Source organism: Eriocheir sinensis, chromosome 34, assembly GCF_024679095.1.
Source record: "Eriocheir sinensis breed Jianghai 21 chromosome 34, ASM2467909v1, whole genome shotgun sequence".
In the NCBI taxonomy this organism is placed as follows: Eukaryota; Metazoa; Arthropoda; class Malacostraca; order Decapoda; family Varunidae; genus Eriocheir; species Eriocheir sinensis.
Window position 1 is genome coordinate 10,392,163 of NC_066542.1, and position 7,679 is coordinate 10,399,841.

Here is a 7,679-nt window from a genome sequence, read left to right on the forward strand (position 1 = left end):
ATCATCATCATCATCATCATCATCATCATCATCTTCTTCATCTTCTTCTTCTTCTTTTTCTTCCTTCAATGACTTCCGAGCAGGACAAAAATTCCAACTTCTTTTTCTTTTTTTTTCTTTCGCTGGTCAGGTCAACACGCCACAGGAAACCTCTTATCTCCTTCTTCTTCCTTTCACCTCCTCCTCCTCCTCCTCCTCCTCCTCCTCCTCCTCCTCCTCCTCCTCCTCCTCCTCTTCCTCTTCCTCCTCCTCCAGAGTATTGCTTCTTATCCTCATTAAATCACTTTCCTTCCTGCACGGCCACGACCTACTTTGCTTAATATTTACCTTCCTCCTCCTCCTCGTTCTCCGTCTACTTTTTCTCCTCCTCCTCCTCCTCCTCTTCCTCCTCCTCCAAGTGCATTCTTATTTATCCCTGCAGTTTCTCACCATTAAGAACACCAACGACGCCTGCACTTCCTTTCTTTTCACCTCCAACAAAAGATTCACCACTATCAGATTCCCCTCACCATCATCACCATCATCATCATCATCGCCCCTCTTCTCCCTCCTCTCTCCTTCTCACTCTCTCTTCCCACGTCATCGTCCTCCGTTTCGTTCTCACTATTATACGATTCTCCTATTCTTCTTCCTTTCTCTTTCTCTTGCACCCTTCTCTCGCATCCTTCATTTTCATTCTTTCACTGCTATTGATGAGGATGATCTAGGTATACGGAGAGCTTGTTGTATAGGCGCTGTAATAGCATAAGAGCATAAGGAGTCTGCAGGAAGCGGATACAAGGCTACTAGATACTATTTATGAAGGATCCAAAGAAGATAAGCACATAAGGAGTCTGCAGGAGGCGAACGGAAGACTACTAGAGATTGTAAATGGGGAATACTAGCAAGATAAGAACATTAGGAGTCTGCAGAAGGTGGAAAGAAAACTACAAGAGAACAATACTTAATAACACTAAGAAGATAAGAACATTAGGAGTTTACAAGAGGCCGATAGGAGAATATATAAGTGTTAGAAGACTGCAATAGACGAACTAATAAGAAATCGTAAGAACAAAAGAACACAAAGAGTCTGCAAGAGGCCGGTAAAGACTACACGTTATAGAGGACTGTTAGAGGTCAATAATAGGGAATTCTACTTTAACGGGCCACAAGAATCGCTTAAGGTGTGTCAAGAGGTGAGTGCAGTGCTAATGGGCAGGTTAATGAACGGTGTGGGGGGGGAGAGAGAGAGAGAGAGAGAGAGAGAGAGAGAGAGAGAGAGAGAGAGAGAGAGAGAGCGGAAGGTGTGGAGGGAGACGGAGGGTTGTGTAATTGGACATCTTGAGATAAGCAGAGAGAGAGAGAGAGAGAGAGAGAGAGAGAGAAGCGTGTTGAGGGTGCAATGGTCAAAAGCAATGTTTGGATGGCTTTATCTCTCTCTCTCTCTCTCTCTCTCTCTCTCTCTGACGATGACTGGTGACCCCCCCAAAAAAGTTCCAGCGCTGAATGATGCATGACGTGAAACAAAATACGGTAACGGATGACGGACTAGAATGAAAGAGATTCGTAACACATCCACCAAGCCAGAATGAATGGTAGAAATGACTCACGGTTGCTCCTCTCCTTCTTAACGCCCGAGACTGACTTTGTGTGTGTGTGTGTGTGTGTTGAGGGTCATTGATGGTGAGGGTGACCGAAGGATGAGCTGCTGGGGGACTTTTCTTGATGTTTGTTTGTTTGTTTGTTTTCTTGCGTCACTGAAGAGGTGTGGCTTGATTTCGACTTTATATTAATACAGTTTCTTTTTGTTGTTGTTGTTTACTTATTTCAAACTTGTTATTTTTTTTTCTTTGGGTGCGAGGTCAAGTCACTGAAGAGATGTTGCTTGATTTCCTCGACTTCATATTAGTGCGGTTTTTTTTGTAGTTGTTGTTGTTTATTTCAAGCTTGTTATTTTTTTTTCTTCGGGTGTAAGGTCGAGTATTGCTATCCTTGTTTTCATTTTCTTATCTTTTTTTCCTCCTCTTCTTCCTCCTTATCTTCAATTCTCGTTTCTCACCATTTTTTCGCTATCTCTCTCATTATCCTTGTCATTATCAACCTAACTTTCCTCATCTTTGCTTTTTTATGCCTCCGTTTCACTTGACCAGATTTAGCATACGTGAGGTCGTTTTCTTTCTCTTCCTCTTTTTCAACTTTTTTTCTTGATGTTTTTGTTTTACTTTTTGCCACATCGTTTTCTTCCTTTACCTCTTTCTCAACTTTTTCCTTCGTTTTTTTCTTCCTTTTCCTCTTTTTCAACTTTTTTTTTTTCAACTTTTTGCCACATCGTTTTCTTCCTTTTCCTCTTTTTCAACTTTTTTTTTGTTTTACTTTTTGCCACATCGTTTTCTTCCTTTTCCTCTTTCTCAACTTTTTCCTTCGTTTTTTCTTCCTTTTCCTCTTTTTCAACTTTTATTCTTGGTTTTGTTTTTTTTGTTTTACTTTTTGCCACATCGTTTTCTTCCTTTTCCTCTTTCTCAACTTTTTCCTTCGTTTTTTTTCCTCTTCCTCTTTTTCAACTTTTTTTCTTGATGTTTTTGTTTTTTTGTTTTACTTTTTGCCACATCGTTTTCTTCCTTTTCCTCTTTCTCAACTTTTTCCTTCGTTTTTTTTTTCCTCTTCCTCTTTTTCAACTTTTATTCTTGTTTTTTTTTTTTTTTACTTTTTGCCACATCGTTTTCTTCCTTTTCCTTTTCCTTCAACTTTTTCTTCGTTTTTTTCTTCCTTTTCCTCCTCTTCAACTTTATCTTCTTCCTTTTCATATTCTTCAACTTTTTCTTCGTTTTTTCTTCCTTTTCCTCTTCTTCAACTTTATCTTCTTCCTTTTCCTCTTCTTCAACTTTTTCTTCGTTTTCTTCTTTCTTCCTCATCGTCATTGCCTTTTACTAGCCTTCTTTCCATCTTACTAACGTTATCCAGTCTTCGTTTCACAACCTAGTTTCATTATCATCACCTGTACTAGCCGCTGTTTGACCCGTGTTTCATCCTTGCTACATTTTCCCGGCTGTTTCACTTTTTTCCCATCCTCATATCTTTTACTAGCCTCTTTTTCATTTTATTTTCATTTTCCTACCTTTATTCAGCATTTGATTCACCTTAAGTTTCATTATCATCACTTTTTCCAACCTCTGTTTCATCCTTAATACCTTTTCCCAGCTGCTTCACCATTTCCTCATCCTCATTGCCTTTTACTAATCTTCTTTCCATCTTATTTTCATCTTATTCTCTCTATCCAGTATTCGTTTCACCTTAAGTTTCATTATCATCACTTTTTCCAACCTCTGTTTCATCCTTAATATCTTTTCCAAGCTGATTCACCATTTCCTCATCCTCATTGCCTTTTACTAATCTTCTTTCCATCTTATTTTCATCTTATTCTCTTTATCCAGTCTTCGTTTCACCTCAAGTTTCATTATCATCACCTTTCCTACCCTCTGTTTCACCTGTTTCAACCTTACCACCTTTTCCCAGCTGCTTCACCTTTTCCTCATCCCCATAGCTTTCTTTCCATCTTACTATCTTGATCCAGTCCCCATATCACCTTAGTTTCATTATCATCACCTTTCCTAGCCTCTGTTTCACCTGTTTCATCCTTACTACCTTTTCCAAGCTCCTTCACCATTGTCTCACCTTCATCACCTTCTCTCAGCCTCTGTTTCACCTTCGTTTCATCTTAATTATCTTCACGCAGCTTCAGTTTCATCTTCATTACTTTTCCCAGCCTCTGCTTCATCTAATTTTCTCGTTTCCTTTTCTAGCCTCTGTTTCACTATTTTTCACCTTCATCGTCTTCCTCTGCCTCAGTTTTATCCTTGTGTCATCTTCATTACCTTTCCCAGCCTCTATTTCACCCTCAGCTAACGTGTCCTCTCTAAATCCCGTTAGTGAGCGAGTGTTATGGACGTGTCTTCTTATCTCTGTACGTAACAATAGGTCTCCCGCTGTGCACTCTCTCTATCCTCCCCTTTTGTGGTAGTAATTCACACACCGACACACCGACACACACACACACACACACGTCCCTGAATAACGCCACCTCTAACAAAACCACGACTGATAAGATGATAAACGGGTAAGTGTAGATGTGCTTCAATCTGTACTTCTGGGGGCGAATTCCTCTATCACTACCACCACCACTACTACTACTACTACTACTACTACTACTGCCACTACTACTATTGTTATCCTTTCCGGGCAGGTGTGGAGCATGTCTGGTGGCCGGCATAACAGAGCAAGGCGTGTCTGTGGCTTAGCTCATGCCTCCCCGAGCGTGCTGTGGCCGAGAGAGAGCTTCTGAACGTGACCCAAGCCGTCTGAGACCTGAACACACTGTCTCGACATTCCTCTGGGCCCAACACCACGCCCAGTACCTCGCATGGCCACAGCCGAGCGCTAGGCATCCCTACGAAGGAAATCCTGTGTCCTAAAGAGCTCGAGAATGGTGTTAAAGAGCTTTGACTCAATCCACCTGAAGACTCCATACAGTACTTCGATGTTCCTCAGTCACAATACCTCGCATGGTCCCCGTAAGGCGCCAGACATTCCTTAGAGGACATCCTGCATTTCCAAGAGCTCTAGAATGGTGTCATGAGCTTCTGTATGTTACTCAATCCACCTGAAGACTCCACACAGTACTTCGATGTTCCTCAGTCTCAATACCTCGCATGGTCCCCGCAAGGCGCCAGACATCCCAAAGAGGACATCCTGCATTCCTAAGAGCTCTAGAATGGTGTCATGAGCTTCTGTACGTGACTCAATCCAGCTAAGTCCACCCCATATTACCTTCGTTTTCCTCAACCTCCAACGCCACATTCAGTACCTGTGGGTCAGTGTTCTCAGACGCTTCCGCCTCGCACACCGACTACTTCCAAAGACCGAGAAGGAGATTAGTTTATTTATTTATTTATTTTACAACAAAGGAGACAGCTCAAGGGCACACAAAAAAGGAAACAATAATAAAAAAAAGCCCGCTACTCGCTGCTCCAAGGAGGTGGCCGAAAGAGGGGTCAATTTCGAGAGGAGAGGTGTTCATGGTATACAGAAGCTTTGTCACTCTACCACCAGGGTCATAAAACTATCCATAGCTATGCCCACCACAACTACGAAAGCCGGAATGGTTAAAAATATGTCCTAATTCGGGTGTGTTATAAGTTTTTTTGTTGTTGTTTGTTTGTTTCACTTGGCTTCATGCGTTGCTGTAGGATCCCCTTGCTTGCCTGCCTGCTCTACACCGTGCTATCCCGCGCCTGGGTACCATTGATGCCAGATTATCGTCCTCAGAGCCTCGTATTTACCGGCTTCTGAGCCATAGCTATTGACAAAAAAACACCAATAATTAACCATTTTAACGATTAATATATATGAAGGCAATTGCTGGGGTCGAGGAAGCAGTTTTGGGGTAGGACATTGGCAGACATAAGAGGCTGAGTACGACAATCTGGCAATGTTGCTGTGTACTCCTCCGCCCGACGCCACGCACTACAGTCAGCAACAAGGTGTCAGTTTCAGGCAGCTTCTCGGATAACACGAATAATGATGATACTCGAGCGGCACTGTTGTTGAGGCACTTTACACTAATCCACAGCGATGCTTTCACGGGTGCCAACTTTACAGCCTCATCAAAGAGCGTAACAGTGCCGAAGCAGCTCCTTGTGGTTATAATGTTAAAGTGATCCTGATGCGTCGTCTGCGCCACTTGACGTTAATTATCGATCACACTTAACGTCCGTCACTTTATCGCTTCGTTGAATTGCTGATAATAACCTTTAAGTGATTATGATACATCGTCTGTGCAACTTGTTCAAATGCCACTTATAAATCACGGCAGTCACTTATAAGCTTTTTCGAATTGCTAATCATAATCTTTAAGTGATTCTGATACTGACATCGTCTAGTCCACTTGTTCAAGCGTCACTTATAAATCACGGAATTACGTCAGTCACTTACAAGATTTTTCGAATTGCTAATCATATAATCTTTAAGTGATTATGATACTTACATCGTCTGTGCAACTTGTTCAAATGCCACTTATAAATCACGGCATTACGTCAGTCACTTATAAGCTTTTTCGAACTGCTAATCATGATCTTTAAGTGATTCTGATACTTATATCGTCTAGTCCACTTGTTCAAACGTCACTTATAAATCACAACATCTTCCCGTCAGTCACTTTTCAGCTTCATCGAATTGCTGATAATAACCTTTAAGTGATTCTGATATTTACATCGTCTAGTCCACTTGTTAAAACGTCACTTATAAATCACAACATCTTCCCGTCAGTCACTTTTCAGCTTCATCGAATTGCTGATAATAACCTTTAAGTGATTCTGATATTTACATCGTCTAGTCCACTTGTTAAAACGTCACTTATAAATCACAACATCATCCCGTCAGTCACTTTTCAGCTTCATCGAATTGCTGATAATAACCTTTAAGTGATTCTGATATTTACATCTTCTAGTCCACTTGTTCAAACGTCACTTATAAATCACAACATCTTCTCGTCAGTCACTTTTCAGCTTCATCGAATTGCTGATAATAACCTTTAAGTGATTCTGATATTTACATCGTCTAGTCCACTTGTTAAAACGTCACTTATAAATCACAACATCTTCCCGTCAGTCACTTTTCAGCTTCATCGAATTGCTGATAATAACCTTTAAGTGATTCTGATATTTACATCGTCTAGTCCACTTGTTAAAACGTCACTTACAAATCACAACATCTTCCCGTCAGTCACTTTTCAGCTTCATCGAATTGCTGATAATAACCTTTAAGTGATTCTGATATTTACATCGTCTAGTCCACTTGTTCAAACGTCACTTACAAATCACAACATCTTCCCGTCAGTCACTTTTCAGCTTCGTTGCGTCGCTAAAACGGACAATTAGTAAACAAGTCACGGAACCGGCCTCCTGCAGACTCCTTACGTTCTTATGTTCTCTCAGACGGCCGCGGGTTTAGTCACTTTCCAGCCTCCCGCGCCAACCTTCCCGCGCCTCGCCCGCTGCCACACGCACTGACACTGACTGGCACTGATTGTTTACTATCTGCCCCCGCTGATCAGACTGCTCCTCCCCGCGCCCATAAACCTGTCGCACCTGCCGCCCGCCCCCACCTGCCGCGCCCCTCCCACGGCACTCCACACCCCCAGGTCACTCCCCCCCACGCCCCGCCCCACTCAGGGTTTATGCTCATCCTCCGCCTTCCGCCCACAGTCCCAGATCCCACGCCTCGTTGATAGTGGTTGTTAGTGCTGTTTTTTTTTTTTGTTACTGATGTTATTGTTATTGTCATCGTTGAAACTAAGAACGATAAAACAATAACAACAACTATCATCCACATTGCTTGCCACTTTCTTCCCCCTCACCCTCACCCACACCCACATCCACACCCACACCCATTGCCTTAATCCACTTTTTTTTTTTTTTCTTTTTTTTTTTTTTACAGCAAAGGAGTCAGTTCAAGGGCACAAAAAAGGTAACAAATGTGAAAAAAAAACTCGCTGCTCATCTTCACTCTCCATCCCACTCACCCACCACTATAAAACCTGTACGCACACACGAACGCACTAACACAACCCCATCTATCGTACAAGTTTTCGACATTCCTGAAGAACAAAAAAACAGAGTACACGTCGATAACGAAACACGGGCGTA

At 42.1% G+C, this 7,679-nt stretch overlaps 1 protein-coding gene across 2 annotated transcripts in view; it reads right to left on the reverse strand.

The window, feature by feature from the left end:
• The window catches only part of LOC127007058 (transcription factor E3-like), a 95,468-nt gene extending 88,356 nt beyond the window's left edge, over positions 1-7,112 (reverse strand). The window contains exon 1 of one of the 2 annotated variants that reach the window (XM_050877583.1): positions 6,951-7,112. The gene's annotated coding sequence lies outside the window, so the exon portion shown is untranslated. Of the gene's footprint in view, positions 1-6,019; positions 6,194-6,950 lie in introns of those variants that run through there. The other variant, XM_050877587.1, reaches the window with a different exon arrangement.
• Positions 7,113-7,679: the final 567 nt, after the last annotated feature.